At 43.3% G+C, this 19,614-nt stretch overlaps 2 long non-coding RNA genes across 18 annotated transcripts in view; both read left to right on the top strand.

Moving 5' to 3' along the window:
- Nucleotides 1-11,793, top strand: part of LOC142475838 (uncharacterized) — a 43,541-nt gene extending 31,748 nt beyond the window's left edge. For 13 of the 17 annotated variants that reach the window (XR_012791171.1, XR_012791185.1, XR_012791183.1 and 10 more), the window contains 7 exons: nt 406-509; nt 1,742-1,852; nt 4,251-4,370; nt 5,391-5,486; nt 6,929-7,040; nt 10,617-10,736; nt 11,723-11,793. This is a non-coding gene — a long non-coding RNA (uncharacterized LOC142475838). The remainder of the gene's footprint in view (nt 1-405; nt 510-1,741; nt 1,853-4,250; nt 4,371-5,390; nt 5,487-6,928; nt 7,041-10,616; nt 10,737-11,722) is intronic. The other 4 variants (XR_012791172.1, XR_012791175.1, XR_012791177.1 and 1 more) reach the window with 4 other exon arrangements.
- LOC142475839 (uncharacterized) lies at nt 11,792-19,357 on the top strand. The gene is made up of 4 exons (XR_012791186.1): nt 11,792-11,807; nt 13,374-13,484; nt 16,795-16,904; nt 18,276-19,357. It is a non-coding gene; the product is annotated as an uncharacterized LOC142475839 (long non-coding RNA).
- Nucleotides 19,358-19,614: the final 257 nt, after the last annotated feature.

Here is a 19,614-nt window from a genome sequence, read left to right as displayed (position 1 = left end):
TCTTCCTGTGGTCTCTCCCTGTTTCTCACCGTGCCTCCTCCCATTTCCTTGCACCTCTGCATCTCCGCATATATCCCTATACTCAGAGCCGGCTCCGGTCAGTGACATGGGATGCCCAAATATGAGCATACCCATATATGGGCATCCATGCCACTGACCGGAGCCTGCTCTGTTGCGGATATGGAGAGAGACTGGGAGATTTACATCCCCTTATAATTCATATGGTGCATAGTACCGGCACGTATTGTTTTACCGGTACTGTGTACCTTCCTACTTTCACACTGGTACAGTATATGCTGCAGTGGGACTGAGAGGGATATATTGGTAACACATAGTCATTGTTGGGGGAATTCAATCCATTTTGAAAATAGTAATGAAATGTTTTTTACTTTTCTTTTTTTTCAGTAATGAAGAATGAAACATTTCTGTTAAAATTGAATTGGAGGTGAACTGGATTCATCATCAACTCTGCACCAGTGTGAATTGATGTTCTTTAATGTTCTGATAAGGTACATGCAACATCTCTTCCTCAACCCCTGCACCACTCTCTGCCTCTTGCCTCTCTCTCTTCACCTCCCTGCTAAGCGTATTAACCCATCTAATGTAATCCACATTCCATGTCTCACTTTACTCTTCACTTCTCACGTGCCCTCTGGAATGACTGCTCTCTGACTAACAAGGTCTATTTGTACATGACCTCTTCTGCTCTCATCCACCACCTCTCATTCCCCTCACCCCTGTCCTACTCGATACCTCAGCTTAATTGAACTCTCTCCTCTGACATCTACCCTTATCTCTAACCTCTCCTCACTTTCTGCTTAAACGAACTATCTTGTTAACTTTTACAATGCTATCATCTCCTCCTCCCTCCTCCTCCTTCCTCCTCCCTCCTCCATTATATATATACCCCTTCTAGGTTCTGACACTCTCATCCCTCTAAGGCCATGATTATCATGGGCACATGCTTGGTCGTCCACAGTGCGTGCGAGCGATGCAGAGCCGCCTCGGACCTCAGTGCAGGGATTGCTGCATACCCCCAGCATCTGTCACCCACAAACAATACACACACTAATACTCCCCACAATACACACTATAATACCTCCTCAATACTAATCTCCCCAATAATATTATAGCTCCAAACACAATATACACAACACCCTTACACAAGATACACAATCTAGTACTCTCCTCTGCACCTCTACACACAATATAATACTCCCACACACACAATATACACACTACCCTCCTACCCCCATAAAATACAACCAATAATACACACACACTTTGTGGATGTTGGGACCAGCTCCCGGCATGCACCAGTGAAAGAGAGAGGCCCGCAGAAGCTCGGAAGAACTCCCTCCATCCGTGCCTTCCTCCGTTTCACATCTTCTCCCTGTCTCTCTCCCTCCCTTTCCTTGCATCTCCCTGCGTCTTTACGTATACCCAGTCAGTGACGGCTCTGGTCACGTGATGCCTTAATATGGGCTTATCCATATATGTTCATCCACGTCACTAATGTGATGCCCGCACTGTTGCGGAGCTGGTACTTACGACGGGCACTTATTGTTTTATCAGTACTGCGTACCTGACTCTACCGGCCTACTTTCAACACTAGTACAATATGTGCTTCACTACGAGTGAGTGGGGAATATTGGCATCACACAGTCACTGTTGAATATGCCATTCAATCCATTTTGAAAATAGTAATGCAATGTGGTTTTGTTTTGTTTGCTTTTTGCAGTAATGAAGAATGGAAAAGTTATATTAAAATTAAATTGGAGGGGGACTAGATTCAGCATTTCATCATGAACTCTGCACTTGTGAGAATTTAACTTCTTGAATACCCTGACAGGTACACGCAACATTAAGACTATAATCTGCTGTGCAAGCTTTCGTGCTATACCTCCCCCTCAGGTTTTGATTTATACATTTGCTCCCTCAATTCATGTCCTCTAATATTTGAAAGCTCTCTCCTAGCATTTTCTCTTTACCACAGAACGTCATCCCAATGTAACCTCTCTCTTGTTCTTTCTGCTTGCTGTTTCCTCACTCCTCTGTTAAACTTTTCTAATTTCTCTAACTTCCACACTCCTGCTTTTATCCACATGTTCTCCTCTTTCCTTCCCCTACCTTTGCATGTGTCTACACACTGCACCATTTGTACAGACCTCTATTGCAGCTATTTCTGCACTGCTCAATGAAAAGCACTCTTTAATATCCTATTCTCTGTGCCCCCTCTCTCTGCGCCCCCTCTTTTGGCGCCTCCTCTCTCTGCGCCCCCTCTCTCTGCGCCTATCTGTCTCATTCTCTCTACGTCCCTCTCTCTCTACATAGAGCTATCTCTGTCTCTCTCTACACCTATCTCTGTGTCTCCTTCTATGTTTGCTGATGTGTGGGATATCTCTTATAATCTTGAACCTGCTCATATACACATCGGGCCTCCCTGCCTCTGCCTCCCTGCTAAGAGTGTTAACCTATCTAATGTAATCCACATTCCTTTCCTTACTTTTCTCTTCCCTTCTCCTATGCCATCTGGAATGTCCGTTCTCTGACTAACAAGGCTCTAGTTGTACATGACCTCTTCTGCTCTCATCATTCACAATCAGTCATTCCCCTCACCCCATCTTACCTGTCCCACTGATTTGCCTCTGCTTAATTAAACTCTCCTCTGACATCTACTCTAACCTCTCTGCTCTCTCTCTCTTTCCGCTTAAACTAACAATCTTATTAACTCTTACAATGCTATCCTCCTATCTATATGCCCCCTCTAGGCTCTGACACACTTGTCCCTCTAGCCCACACCCTTGGCTAAATTCCCAAACATGTTCATCAAACTTCCACTCGCTGTTCTTAATGCCTATGAAGGAAATCACACAATTGATATTTGATTTTTCTACAGTAAAAATGTCTCCAGTCCTGTATAAAGCTGCTCTCTGGGGCCAAACCACACTACTTTTTTTTCACATTCATCAACACTCAAATTTAATTTACGCTGTCTTTTTTTCCCTGTATTTGACTCCCTCCACTAACCTTCTCCTCACACTTGCCATCCTTCCTTCACTTCTCCTCAAGCATTTGACTACTTCAGAGGCAAGGTGGATGCCACCCACAAGGAGATTCCTTCTGTCCCTTCCCCCTTCTCTCCTTCTACCTAATTCTCCTTCTGCATTTGACTCCTTTTCTTCTCTTACAGAGCTGGAAGCTAATCATCTTCTCTTCTCCCTCTACCACATGCCCTCTAGATCGTATCCCCTCACACCTTACTGCATCTCTTAGTCCCCACTCTCACCCACATCTTCAATTCCTCCCTATTCTCTGGCTCTTTACCCTCTTACTTTAAGCCTGTAGTGGTCACCCTTTTCTCAGAAACAACCTACACCCTATGTGCCTTACTAACTACCGCCCTGTATCCCTCCTGCTGTTTGTCTCCTAATTGCTAGAATGTCAACATTCTTAAATCACATTCCCTCCTGGATCCTTTACAACCTGCCTTTCGTACAGCTCGTTCTACAGACTGTGCTTAAAGCAAATTCCCAAGGTCACTTTTCCCTACTAATCCTACTTGATCTATCTGCTGCGTTTGATGCTCTCAATCACTCTCCTCCTTCATATTCTAAACTCTCTCTTGGTATCCGTAACACAGTTCTATCCTGGTTTTCATCATAACTTTCCTGTCACACATTCTCCATCTCTGTTGCTAACATGTCTTCGTCTTCTATTGATCTGTCTGTGGGTATACATCAGGGCTCTGTTCTGAGATCTCTCTTTCTCTCTACATACTATCATTTGGTGACCTCATCAACTCTTTGTGACAATCCTATAAATAACAAATACAAATATCAGGTCATGGGAATAAGTGATTTGGACATAAAAGTAACATTTCGGAAGTGTGGACAACTAATACATCTTGTAGATTGCCTTTTCAGTGTGATGTCATTGATTCAGTAGATTGTGTGCAGACCAGGACTGCAGTACAGTGTCACTCACATGGATGACTTGCGTGGTAGAAGCTCAAGAACAAGGATGTCAAACTCCAGTCCTCGAGGGCAGCAAACAGGCCAGGTTTTCAGGATATCCCTACTGAAAACCTGGCCTGTTTGGGACCCTCGAGGACTGGAGTTTGACATGCATGCTCTAGAAGGAGCACAGCTGTGGGTGGGAGGTGGATTTGCTTTGCATCAAATGGTTTGGAGCAAGGTTTATTGTATGTATTATCATAATAACAATGCAATGCTTAACTTTTATTTCAGGAGGGATGACTGCAGAACAGAAGTGAATATTGAAGCCATGTGTTCCTTTTCTTGCAAAAGAGAAAATTTGAAGGACAGTTGAAGAGAAGGAAAATTACTACACAGAGACAGATAAGCAATGTGTATATTTCTCATTTACCATTTAGTATTTGTCGTTTTATTGACTCCACACAATCCGGCTGCTACGGGTTTCACATTGAATATTTTCATCTCTACTCTACCCCTTCCTGTGATCTGAACCATGCAAGTTTTCGTTGATTCAATACATCATGAGTAGAGGGTGGCTACAGTATGAAGTAAAGACCCAAGGACCACATCTACTACCATTCATAACAAGAACATGTGCAGTAGCGCACAGCTGCAGTTCTATGTGATTGTTATGAAAGGTTGAGGTGGTTCAATTCTATGAATCTGGAGTGGGATGGATCCTGTTTGCATCATATGGTTTCATCTAGGCCAGTAGATTATATAACTCTCAGTACAGGTTACACATGGCATCAGTATTAGTGATTTAAAGAGGAGGAAAGCTTCAATGTGGAGAACAAAGCCAAGTAATGTTGAAGTTACTCCTTTTACCATTTACTTGGTCAGTCTGTACTGTCTACTCCCCACACAGCTGCTAAGGATCTTCCATTTTAAATACTTTCACCTCCTATTCTGCACTGCTTTGCTGCCCATTATTCAGAGATGCGTTCCAGTCATGTTTACCACTCTGAATCTCTCTGCAGTCATTGGTTCAGCACATCATGGGTAGAGCATGGCTACAGATACAGCAAGCTATTATTATTTTACCGGCTGATCATCCATAATATTGCATTAAAACATAGAATATCACTTAATTTCCAAAAGATTCAGTGATGCTGATAATGCAGAATCTCACAACATTTCCCATCATAATGCCATAATGCACCAGTGGGAGAAATAATCCTTGCTATATCTGTACATTGTGTGACGTATTACCTCCATGACCATTGAGAGCAAGTACATCTTCTGTATAGAGCGGCTGTGTTATGATGCAGTTATTGATCATCATTGACATAATCACAAGAATCTTATGCAAAGGGAAATTGTCCGCAGCGAAGTGAGATTTCAGCCCCCAAACGTCTGTAATATTAATGCAATGTCTTACTTTTGTTGCAGTGAACACTGAAGAGACGGATCTACTACAACACTGTACAGGATGAGCATACGCTACAAGCAGCAAAATGATCTTGCAGTTGACAGTATGTTGTTCTGGTAATGTGCACAATTATTATTTATGGGCTACACACCACAGTGCTGGACATATTCTGTTAACTTCAACTCTACTCCTAACATGGAGATGTCTTCCTGGTGTTACTGATTCAGTACATCATATGCACAGTGTGGTTATGATATGATGGATTGATTTAATGAACCCACCAACCAATGATGACATCTGCATCATCTTCTGTAAAGTGCAGCTACAGCATGATATTATCAGCATTTGGTGCGGTATAATCAGAGGTATCTATGTGCTTTTGTGCCTGTTTTAAGTCCTCCAGCTTAACGCCCCTACACCTCCCACTACACAGGCATACTTGCTTATGCATACACTGACATCTGGCATACCTACACACACCCCAGGGCCACTTCCTTCCCCTGATGTCAGGGAGAGGATGGGCATGCAGAGTGCAGTAAGTCTCCACGTTACTCTGGCCAACAGTCTTGGCCTACCTCCAGCATCTGTCACCCACAACATCTGTTCCCTCCTTGTAAAGTGCTGAACTATCTCACCTGGGTCAGTGCTATAGCTGATCACAGTGCCCGATCAGGATGTCACTGTGACAGGCAGCAGTGCAGATTGACCGGTCAATCAATGCAGTGCCGCAACATATGCACTAAATGAGATTTCCGTGCCCCCAGTCAGGTTACTCCCTGGGCAGTGACCCTGCTCACACCCTCCCCTAGTTCCACCTCTGATCACAATTATCTCTCTTGGAGAGTGTAGCAAATTGGAGTTGGGGGAATCTCACCTCTGCCATGCATGGTCACAATCTGGGCACAGGACCCAAATAGTGGGCAATGTGGCACTTCTTACAGTAGAGAATAAGTAACTTTATTCTTTACTTGTGTATTAAGGACCTTCTTTGCATTAAATTCAGTCCACATGGGACCAAGACTTTCTGGCTTACTGAACAAAGTGGAATTGTTTCGTAGAGGGTGGAGAATTGTATTTTATCTGAAATTACCCCCTCTGCACAAAATACAAACAATTATACCCATACAAGTACCTTGTGGAAGTTGTTGCCCTCTATCTTCCTGTGGTCTCTCCCTGTTTCTCACCGTGCCTCCTCCCATTTCCTTGCACCTCAGCGTCTCCGCATATATCCCTATACTCAGAGCCGGCTCCGGTCAGTGACATGGGATGCCCAAATATGAGCATACCCATATATGGGCATCCATGCCACTGACCGGAGCCCGCTCTGTTGCGGATATGGAGAGAGACTGGGAGATTTACATCCCCTTATAATTCATATGGTGCATAGTACCGGCACGTATTGTTTTACCGGTACAGTGTACCTTCTTACTTTCACACTGGTACAGTATGTGCTGCAGTGGGACTGAGAGGGATATATTGGTAACACATAGTCATTGGTGGGGGAATTCAATCCATTTTGAAAATAGTAATGCATTGTTTTTTACTTTTTTTTTTGCAGTAATGAAGAATGAAAAAGTTCTGTTAAAATTGAATTGGACGTGAACTGGATTCAGCATTTCATCATCAACTCTGCACCAGTGTGAATTGACGTTCTTTAATGTTCTGACAAGGTACATGCAACATCTCTTCCTCTACCCCTACACCACCCTCTGCCTCTTGCCTCTCTCTCCACCTCCCTGCTAAGCGTATTAACCCATCTAATGTAATCCACATTCCTTGTCTCACTTTACTCTTCCCTTCTCACGTGCCCTCTGGAATGTCCACCACTTCTCATTCCCCTCACCCCTGTCCTACTCGATACCTCAGCTTAATTGAACTCTCTCCTCTGACATCTACCCTTATCTCTAACCTCTCCTCACTTTCTGCTTAAACTAACTATCTTGTTAACTCTTACAATGCTATCATCTCCTCCTCCCTCCTCCTCCATCATCTATATGCCCCTTCTAGGCTCTGACACACTCATCCCTCTAAGGCCGTGATTATCATGGGCACACGCTTGGTCGTCCACAGTGCGTGCGAGCGATGCAGGGCCTCCCCGTCGCCTCGGACCTCAGTGCAGGGATTGCTGGAGCGACAGGCATGCGCTAACTTTGCCTTCTGTTGCGTGCTTACTATAGACGCAGCCTAACCCATGCTTTGGTTTAATTCACAAGCACGCTCTCATCACACTTCATCACATCACACTGCTGCTCTTAACACCTATGGAGGAAATCTCACAGTCTGATTTTCTACACTAAACCTTTGTCCTGTTCTGTAAAACTCTGCTCCTTTTTTTAAGGTCAAACACTACTTTTTCCTCACTCATCAACACTCCAATTTCATTCACACTGTCTTCTATGTATTTGAGTCCCACCACTGACTTTCTCCTCCCACTTAACATCCATCCTTTATTTCTCCTCAAGCCTTTGCTCACTTGAGGCAAGGTGGATGCCATCCACAAGTAGATTCGTTCTCTCCCTTCCCCCTCTCTCTTTTTCTATCTAGATCTCATTGCACTCTTGACTCCTTTTCTCCTGTCACAAAGCTGGAACCTGATCTTCTCTTCTCCCTCTACCACATGCCCTCTCAATCCTATATTCTCACTCTCACCCACATCTTCAATTCCTCCATATCCTTTGGCTCTTTCAACTCTTCCTTTTAAGCATGCAGTGGTCACCCCTATTCTCAAAAATAACCTTGACCGTGTGTGAATTTCTAACTATCGCCCTGTATCCGTCCTACCATTTGCCTCCTAATTGCTAGAACGTCTTGTGATCTCCCGTTTGATCAACATTCTTAAATCACATGCTCCTCTGGGCCCTTCACAATCTGCCTTTCCCAATGTAACCAATTATGTACATAAAGAAAATTCCCAAGGTCCATTTTACTTACTAATCCTGCTTGATCTCTCTTCTGCTTTTGATACTGTCAATCACTCTTCTCATTCATATTCTAAACTCTTTCTTCGTATCCGCAGCAAACTTATATCCTGGTTTTCATCATACTTCTCCATCACACATTCTCCATCTCTGTTGCTAACGTGTCTTTGTCTCCTGTTGTTTTGTCTGTTGGTATACCTCAGGACTCTGTTCTGGGACCTCTCTCACTACATACTATCACTAGTTGACCTTATCAACTATTTTGGCCCTTGATATCATCTCTATGCAGATGATACACACACCTATCCACCCTACCGTCACTCCTGCAATTTAGTTCCTAGTTTCGGGTCGCCTCCTGGCTATATCCTCCATGGATGACACTCTTCTGCCTTAAACCTAATGTCTAAAACTGAGCTCCTCATATTTCCCCCTAAATCTGGCCTAATATCACCTTTCTCCATCGCAGTAAACAGTACTACCATCATCCTGTCATGAAAGCACATTGCCTAGGAGTAACATTTGACTCTTCCCTTTCCATCTTCATTCACGACACTGGCTAAAGTTTGTCGATTCTTTCTCTGTAATATTTCCAAGATTTGCCCTTTTCTCTGTCAATCTACTGCTAAAACGCCAATGCATGCCCTTATCGTATGGGTTAACATACTGCTAACAGGGCTCCCTGCTTCACAACTTTCTCATTTGCAATCTATCCAAAACTCTGCTGCTTGAATAATTTCCCTTTCTCCCACAACAGTATCTGCTCATCTCCTCCTCCTCCTTAAATCCCTCTCCTTGCTTCCCATCAAGTTTCAGATCACCTACAAAGTTCTCCTCCTTACCTTTTTGTTAAGGTTCTCTATTAGTGGTGTACCGAGTACCCGGCGTTACCCAACACATTTCCAGCTACCCGGACATTACTCGAAACCGGCCACTGAGAAGTGGACTTGGCCGGGTAATACCCGGCGTCGGGTAATGTCAGGGCAGCTGGAAATAATCTTTTATACTTACCTTTCCTAAGACATCTAGGATCAGCAGCAGCAGTCCTCTGATGTTGGCAGCATCAGAGGTGTCTTCACCTGGCGGGGGGAGCTGCAGGAATCACTTCCACAGCACCGAAGCAGGTAAGCTGTGTCTGTGAGCCTGCAGCTCCCCCGCCGGCTGAAGACACCACAGATGCTGCCACCGTCACAGGACTGCTGCTGATCCTAGATGTCACCGCCACCCGGAAGGTAAGTGCCAAACCGTGTACCCGACCGGGTAGAACCTTTCATTTTGGCCGGGTACCCGTTACCCATTTTTTTATAGTTGAGGACCCAGTCCAACACTATTCTCTATTCATCTGCTCCTTCCTACATATCATCTTTGGTCTCGTTATGCCCTTCCTCGTCTCCTAAGCTCTACTAATAACTGTCTCCATTATACTTCTTACACCTCTACTGCGCACTCGCTCTCTTGCCTGAAACCCTTTCCCATCAATTTACCTGTGAAACTCACACACACTCAGTATATGCCAACATACCCTCTTCCACCCACATTTAAGATCAACCTTAAAATTCACAACTTAAATGAAGCATTTCAATAGCTTTTACTCGTTGCTACTGTCACTCATTCAGTCACTAACTATTGTTCCCAAGAAGTGCTTTATACTACAAGTACCCACCATTAAGGACAAGCATTGTCATCTACTGCACTTGTTCCCCCACCTGTTGTCTCTCTGTAAGTCTCCTTACATTTCTCTTAGATTGTAAACTACCCAGGACAGGGATTTACTTTCCTATTGTCTGTTTTTGTTTGTTGAACTTATTGTATAATAATTTCCTGTACTTTTTGGTCTCTCTTGTAAAGCGCTGAGTACACAATGGGTGGTATATAAATAGAGATATTTGCAGAGTCTAGAGACAAGGCACACGTGTATAGGTAGCTACAGTTTATCCGGGACCGTATGCATCCTTGAAGTGCCTGTCCCAGTTATTTTCTATTGATTGCAATGTAGGAGTGTCTGTCCTGTCTTATTTTTATTATTATTATTATTATTATTATTATTATTATTATATATACAAAGATATATACAAAGATTGTTTCCTGTCGTTAGCATGACATTGTGTGACACTGTGATGTCATTGATTCAGTAGATTGTGTGCAGACCGGGACTGCAGTACAGTTTCACTGACATGAATAACTTGTGTGGTAGAAGCTCTAGAAGGAGCACAGCTGTGGGAGGGAGGTGGATTTGCTTTGTGTCACATGGTTTGGAGCAAGGTTCATTGTATGTATCGTCAATAATAATTATAATAATAATAATGCAATGCTTAACTTTTTTATTTCAAGAGGAAAGACTGCAGAACAGAAGTGAATATTGAAGCCATGTGTTCATTTTCTTGCAAAATAGAAAATTGAAGGACAGTTGAAGAGGAGGAAAATGACTACACAGAGACAGATAAGCAATGTGTATATTTCTCATTTAGTATTTGTCGTTTTATTGACTCCAAAAAATCCGGCTGCTAAGGGTTTCGCATTGGACATATTCACCTCTACTCCACCCCTTCCTGTGATCTGTACCATGCAGATTTTTGTTGATTCAATACATCATGAATAGAGTGTGGCTACAGTATGAAGTACTGACCCAAGGACCACATCTACTACCATTCATAACAAGAACATGTGCAGTAGCGCACTGCTGCAGTTCTATGTTATTGCTATGAAAGGTTGAGGTGGTGCAATCATATGAATCTTGAGTGGGAGGGATCCTGTTTGCATCATTTAATTTGATCTAGGCCAGTAGAGTATATAACTCTCAGTACAGGTTACATATGGCATCAGTATTAGTGATTTAAAGAACAGAAAAACAGGAGTGGAGAACAAAACCAAGTAATGTTGAAGTTACTACTTTTTACTATTTACTTGGTCAGTCTGTACTGTCTACTCCCCACACAGCTGCTAAGGGTTTCCATTTGAGATACATTCACCTTCTACTCTGCACTACTGTGCTACCCTCTATTCAGAGATGAGTTCAAGTCATGTTTACCACTCAAAATCGCTCTGCAGTCATTGATTCAGCACATCATGGGTAGAGCATGGCTATAGATACAGCAAGCTTTATTTTACCCTAATATTGCATTAAAAAATAGAATATCACTCAGTTTCCTACAGATTTACTGATGCTGATAATGCAGAATCTCACCCTCCCATCATAATACACCAGAGGAAGAAATAATCCTTGCTATATATGTACATTGTGTGACATATTGCCTCCATGACCATTGATGGCAAATACATATTCTGTATAGAGCAGCTGTGTTATGATGTAGTTGTTATTGATCATCATTGAGATATAATCACAAGAATCTTATGCAAAGGGAAACTGTCATTAGCATAGTGGGATTTCAGCCCCCAAACTTCTGTAATATTAATGCAATGTCTTACTTTTATTGCAGTGAACACCGAAGAGACGGATCTACTACAACACTGCACAGGACAAGAGTATACACTACAAGCAGCAAAATGCAATATGTTGTTCTGGTAATGTGCACAATTATTATGTATGGGCTCCACACCACAGTGCTGGACATATTTTGTTAACTTCAACACTACCCCTACCATGGAGATGTCTTCCTGTGATTGGTGTTACTGATTCAGTACATCATATGCACAGTGTGGCTATTATATGATGGATTGATTTAATGAACCCACCAAACACTGATGACATCTGTATCATCTTCTGTAAAGTGCATCTACAGCAGGATATTATCAGCATTTGGGGTGATATAATCAGAGGCATCTATGTGCTTTTGTGCTGGGTAAAGTCCTCCAGCTGAACCGCCCCCCGCCCCCCACCCCCCTACACCTCCTGCCACACAGGCAAACTTACTTACACACACAGCACACTTACTTATGCACACTGACACTTGGCATACCTACACACACACACCCCACAGCCACTGGCATGCATGCAGAGTCCTGGGCATGCAGGATGGGCATGCAGAGTACAGAATATCTCCACCTTGCTCTGGCCCGTACTCTTGGCCTACCCCCAGCATCTGTCACCCACAACCTCTGTTCCCTCCCTGTAAATTGCTGCACTAACACACCTTGGTCAGCGCTGCAACCGATCACAGCACCGGATCATGTCACTGTGATAGGAAGCAGTGCTAATTGACCGGTCAATCAATGCCACGTGGCAACATACGCACCAAAAGAGATTTCCATGCCCCCTGACAGGCTACTCCCTGGGCAGTGACCCTGCTCATCTTCCACCTCTGATCACAATATTCTCTCTTGGAGAGTGTAGCAAATTGGAGTTGGGGGAATTTCACCTCTGCAGTACATGTAGAGTCCTGTATGCAGAGTACAGAAAGTCTCCACCTTAGTCTGGCCCGTACTCTTGGCCTACCCACAGCATCTGTCACCCACAAATAATACATACACTAATACTCCCCACAATACACACTTTAATACCTCCTCAATAATAATCTCCCCAATAATATTATAGTCTTAAACACAATATACACAATACCCCCTAACACAAGATACCCAATCTAACACTCTCCTCTGCACCTCAACATAATATACACACTATAATACCCTACATACAATATAATACTCCCACACACACACAATATACACACTATCCTCCTACCGCCATAAAACACAACCAATAATACACACACACTTTGTGGATGTTGGGACCAGCTCCTTGCATGCACCAGTGAAAGAGAGAGGCCTGCCATCCGTGCCTCCCTCCGTTTCCCATCTTCTCCCTGTCTCTCTCCCTCCCTTTCTTTGCATCTCCCTGCATCTTTGCGTATACCCAGTCAGTGACGGCTCCGGTCACGTGATGCCTTAATATGGGCTTATCCATATATCTGTTGCAGAGATGGAGAGAGACCTGGAGATTTTACATTTCCTTATAATTCATATTGGTACTTAGTACGGGCACTTATTGTTTTATCAGTACTGGGTACCTGACCGTACTGGCCTACGAGTGAGAAGGCAATATTGGCATCACACAGTTACTGTTGAATATGTCATTCAATCCATTTTGAAAATAGTAATGCAATGTGGTTTTGTTTTGTTTGCTTTTTGCAGTAATGAAGAATGAAAAAGTTATATTAAAATTAAATTGGAGGGGAACTGGATTCAGCATTTCTTCATGAACTCTGCACTTGTGAGCATTGACCTTCTTGAGTGCCCTGACAGGTACACGCAACTTTAAGACTATAATCTTCATCAACTGCTGTGCAAGCTTTCGTGCTATACCTCCCCCTCCGGTTTTGATTTATACATTTGCTCTCTCAATTCATGTCCTCTAATATCTGGAGGCTCTCTCCTAGCATTTCTCTCTACCACAGCACGTCATCCCAATGTAACCTCTCTCTTGTTCTTTCTGTTTACTGTTTCCTCACTCCTCTGTAAAACTTTTCTAATTTCTCTAACTTCCACACTCCTGCTTTTATCCACATGTTCTATACACTTTCCTTCCCCTACCTTTGCATGTGTCTACACAAAGCACCATTTGTACAGACCTCTATTGCAGCTATTTCTGCACTGCTCAATGAAATGCACTCCTGCACATCCTATTCTCTTCCACCTTCCCTCATTCTCTACGCCCCCCTCTCAAAGCCCCCTCTCTCTATGTCTCCTCTCTCTACGCCTATCTGTCTCATTCTCTTGACGCCCTTCTCTCTCTACATATCCCTATCTCTGTCTCTCTCTACACCTATCTCTGTGTCTCCTTCTATGCTCGCTGATGTTGGGGGATATCTCTTATAATCTTGGACCGGCTCATATACACATCAGGCCTCCCTACTAAGAGTGTTAACCTATCTAATGTAATCCACATTCCTTTCCTTACTTTTCTCTTCCCTTCTCCTGTGCCCTCTGGAATGTCCACTCTTACTAACAAGGCTCTAGTTGTACATAACCTCTTCTGCTCTCATCAGTCACAATCAGTCATTCCCCTCACCGCATCTTACCTGTCCCACTGATTTGCCTCTGCTTAATTAAACTCTCCTCTGACATCTACTCTAACCTCTCTTCTCTCTTCTCTCTCTTTCTTTCTGCTTAAACTAACAATCTTATTAACTCTTACAATGCTATCCTCCTATCTATATGCCCCCTCTAGGCTCTGACACACTCATCCCTCTAACCCACACCTTTGGCTAAATTCCCAAACACACTCATCACACTTCCACTCGCTGTTCTTAATACCTACGGAGGAAATCTCACACTTTGTTTGATTTTTCTACAGTAAAAATGTCTCCTGTCCTGTATAAAGCTGCTCTCTAGGGCTAAATACACTACTTTTTTCCACACTCATCAACACTCAAATTTAATTTACGCTGTTTTTTTTCTCTGTATTTGACTCCCTCCACTGACCTTCTCCTCCCACTTGCCATCCTTCCTTCACTTCTCCTCAAGCATTTGACTACTTCAGAGGCAAGGTGGATGCCACCCAAAAGGAGATTCCTTCTGTCCCTTCCCCCTTCTCTCCTTCTACCCAAATCTCCTTCTGCACTTGACTCCTTTTCTTCTCTTACAGAGCTGGAAGCTAATCATCTTCTATTCTCCCTCTACCACATGCCCTCTAGATCGTATCCCCTCACACCTTACTGCATCTTAGTCCCCACTCTCACCCACATCTTCAATTTCTCCCTATTCTCTGGATTTTTGCCCTCTTACTTTAAGCCTGTAGCGGTCACCCTTTTGTCAGAAACAAACTACACCCTATGTGCCTTACTAACTACCGCTCTGTATCCCTCATGCTGTTTGCCTTCTAATTGCTAGTGTCAACATTCTTAAATCACATGCCCTCCTGGATCCTTTACAACCTGCCTTTCGTACAGCACGTTCTACAGACTGTGCTTAAAGCTAATTCCCAAGGTTTTTCCCTACTAATCCTACTTGATCTATCGGCTGCGTTTGATGCTCTCAATCACTCTCCTCCTTCATATTCTAAACTCTCTCTTGGTATCAGTAACAAAGTTCTATCCTGGTTTTCATCATAACTTTCCTGTCACACATTCTCCATCTCTGTTGCTAACATGTCTTCGTCTTCTATTGATCTGTCTGTGGGTATACATCAGGGCTCTGTTCTGAGATCTCTCTTTCTCTCTACATACTATCATTTGGTGACTTCATCAATGCTTTTGGCCTTAGATATAATCTCTATGCGGATGATACACACACAAATCTATCCACCCCTGTTCTCACTCCTGCAATCCAGTCCCTACTCTTGGGTTGTCTCCTGGCTATATGCTCATGGATGGCACTCCACTGCCTTAAACTTAATGTCTAACACTGGGCTCATATTATCCCCTTTCTCCATCACAGTAAACAGTACTACCATCTATCTTGTCATCAAACATGTTGCATAGGAGTAACATTTGGCTCTTCAATTCCATCTCCATTCACATGCACGGCTATGGGTAAAATGTGTTGCCTCTTTCTCTGTAATATTGCCAAGATCTTCCCTTTCCCCTCTCAACCTACTGCTAAAACTCCAATGTATACTGTTATCCTATAGGTTATTTTAACATACTACTAACAGGCCTCCATGCTTCACAACTTTCTCCTATGCAAAACTCTGCTGCTTGAATTATCTCACTTTCTCCCACAACAGTCTCTGCTCATCTCCTTAAATCCCTGTCCTGGCATCCCATCAAGTTTTTGTATCACCTACAAAGTTCTCCTCCTTACCTTTTTGTTAAGGCTCTCCATTAATCTGCTCCTTCTTGCATATCATCTTTGATCTCTCGTTATGCCCTTGCTTGTCTCTTGCACTATAACCATAACTGTCTCCTGTAAACTTCTTTCACCTCTACTGTTCTCTCACTTGCCTGAAACCATTTTCCATCACTGCACCGTACATGTGAAACTTCCTCACACTCAGTATATGCCAACATAACCTCTTCCACCCACATGTAAGACCAATCTTAAAATTCACGACTTAAATCAAGCATTTAAAAAACTTTGACTCGTGGCTACTGTCCCACACCCACAGTCACTGCTAACAACTATTGTTCCCAAGATGTGCTTTCTACTAATTGTACCCACCATTAAGGACAAGCATTGTCATCTACTGCACTTCTTCCCCCAACTGCTGCCTCTCTTTAAGTCTTCTAACATTTCTATTAGATTGTAAAGTTCCCAGGGCAAGGATTTACTTTCCTATAATCTGTTTTTATTTGTCGCACTTATTTTTTAATTATTTTTCCCCTCTCCCCTAATGATATACATATAGGTTTTCCTGTCATTTGCATGACAGAGTTATTATGGTTAACTATTGCATCATGTAGACTGCCTTTTCAGTGTGATGTAATTGATTCAGTACTTTGTGTGCAGACTGTGACTGCAGTACAGTGTCACGAACATTAATGACTTGTGTGGTAGAAGCTCTAGAAGGAACACAGCTATGGGAGGGAGGTGGATTTACTTTGGATCACATGGTTTGGCGCAAGGTTCATTGTATGTATGATCATAACCATGCAATGCTTAACTTTTATTTCAGGAGGGAAGAACAGTGAATATTTAAGCCATGTGTTTCTTTTCTGTCAGAAGAGAAATTTTGAAAGACAGTTGAAGAGGAGGAAAATGACTACACAGAGACAGATAAGCAATGTGTATATTTCTCATTTAGTATTTGTCGTTTTGTTGACTCCACACAATCCAGCTGCTAAGGGTTTCGCATTGGACATATTCCCCTCTACTCTACCCTTCCTGTGATCTGTACCATGCAGGTTTTTGTTGATTCAATACATCATGAGTAGAGTGTGGCTGCTGTATGAAGTATTGACCCAAGGACCACATCTACTACCATTCATAACAAGAACATGTGCAGTAGCGCACTGCTGTAGTTCTATGTGTTTTATTAAAGGTTGAAGTGGTGCAATCATATGAATCTGGAGTGGGATGAATCCTGTTTGCATCATATGGTTTCATCTAGGCCAGTAGAGTATATCTCTCAGTACAGGTTACACATGGCATCAGTAGTAGTGATTTAAAGAACAGAAAAAACAAGAGAAACTTCAATGTTGATAACAAAGCCAAGTAATGTTGAAGATACTCCTTTAACTATTTATTTGATCAGTCTGTACTGTCTACTCCCCACACAGCTACTAAGTCTTCCATTTGAGATACATTCACCTCCTACTCTGCACTGCTGTTCTGTCCTCTATTCAGAGATGAGTTCCAGTCATGTTTACCACTCTGAATCACTCTGCAGTCATTGATTCAGCACATCATGGGTAGAGCATGGCTACAGATACAGTAAGCTTTATTTTACCGGCTGATCATCCATAATATTGCATTAAAACATAGAATATTACTCAGTTTCCAAAAGATTCAGTGATGCTAATAATGCAGAATCTTACAACACATCCCATCATAATGCACCAGAGGAAGAAATAATCCTTGCTACACTACCGACACGTTTTATTGAAGCACGGCTAGCACCGCAAGCCGGGGGATGCCCCGGCGTGCTAGCCGCACTCCCTCAGCGTGCCGCGCATCACCGATGCACGGTCACGCGTCATCGGGTGCCTGCGCCCCCTGCACGCGCGTCCAGGGCTCCCCGAGGGAGCACTGGTGTCCCGCGATGTGGGGGACAGCGGCAGGGGGTTCCGGGGGACCCGACGGACCCAGCAGCGGAAGGGAGAAAGCCCCGATCGGAGGGCGCTCCTCCGCTGCTTCGGCGTGCGCCCGGCACCCTCCGGCGCGCGCCAGGTTACTGCTGCGGCCAAGAACGGGCAAATGCTCGAATAAACTCGGCCGCAGCAGTATATCTGTACATTGTGTGACGTTTGGCCTCCATGACCATTGATAGCAAATACATATTTTGTATTGAGCGGCTGTGTTATGATGTAGTTGTTATTGATCATCATTGAGATATAATCACAAGAATCTTATGCAAAGGGAAAATGTCTGCAGCATAGTGGGATTTCAGCTCCCAAACTTCTGTAATATTAATGCAATGTCTTACTTTTATTGCAGTGAACACTGAAGAGACGGATCTACGACAACACTGCACAGGACAAGAGCAAACACTACAAGCAGCAAAATGATCTTGCAGTTGCAAGTATGTTCTGTAATGTGCACAATTATTATTTATGGGCTACACACCACAGTGCTGGACATATTCTGTTAACTTCTACCCCTACCATGGAGATGTCTTCCTGTGATTGATTCAGTACATCATATGCACAGTGTGGCTATGATATGATGGATGGATTTAATGAACCCACCACCCACTGACATCTGCATCATCTTCTGTAAAGTGCAGCAGGATATTATCAGCATTTGGGGTGGTATAATCTGGGGCATCTATGTGCTTTTGTGTCTGGATAAGTTCCTCCAGCTGAACCACCCCCCTATACCTGCCACACAGGCATACTTACAGAGCACACTTACTTATGCACACTGACACTTGGAATACACACACACACACACACACACAGACACTGTCATGCATGCAGTGTCCTGTATGCAGAGTACAGAAAGTCTCCACCTTACTCTGGCCCGTTCTCATGGCCTATCCCCAGCATCTGTCATCCACAACCTCTGTTCCCTCCCTGTAAAGTGCTGCACTAACACACCTGGGTCAGCGCTGCAGCTGATCACAGTGCCGGATCATGATGTCAATGGGATAGGCAGCAGAGCTGATTGACAAGTCAATCAATGCAGCTCCGCAATATATGCACCAAAAGAGATTTCTGTACCCCCTGTCAGGCTACTCCCTGGGCAGCGACCCTTCTCACCCCTCTCATTCCACCTCTGATCACAATAATCTCTCTTGGAGTGTGTAGCAAATTGGAGTTGGGGGAATCTCACCTCTGTAGTGCATGGTCACAATCTGGGCACTGTACCCAAATATTGGGCAATGTGGCACGTCTTACAGTAGAGAATAGAATAAGTAACTATATTCTTTACTTGTGTATTAAGGAACTTATTTGCAATAAAAATTCAGTCCACCTGGGAGCAAGACTTTCTGGTTTTCTGAACAAAGTGGAATTGTTTTCCTATAATTTTATATTCTCTGAAATGTAACATCACAATAAAGTACTCCTATTTTTTTCCTTTGTGCTTTTTTATGGACTATTCCTTTATGTATTTCACTTAATGGGACTAATTACCTTACGATTAGATTTCACTTGTATTTTCTTGGGTTACTCTTTGGAATTTCTCTGTGTTCATTTATACTATCTTATTTAGAGCAGTCTTTGCCATTGGACCCCATTTCTTGCCAGAGAGATCTGTAACACAGAGTATTGAAGAGAGTACAGAACAGTGGTGAAGTAGATTTTTATGCTTCTAGGCAGCCTCCCTTCTCACC

This window comes from Ascaphus truei, unplaced genomic scaffold (assembly GCF_040206685.1).
Source record: "Ascaphus truei isolate aAscTru1 unplaced genomic scaffold, aAscTru1.hap1 HAP1_SCAFFOLD_1409, whole genome shotgun sequence".
Classification (NCBI taxonomy): Eukaryota; Metazoa; Chordata; class Amphibia; order Anura; family Ascaphidae; genus Ascaphus; species Ascaphus truei.
Note: the sequence above shows the minus strand (reverse complement) of the source record. Positions and strands in the feature narration are given on the sequence as shown.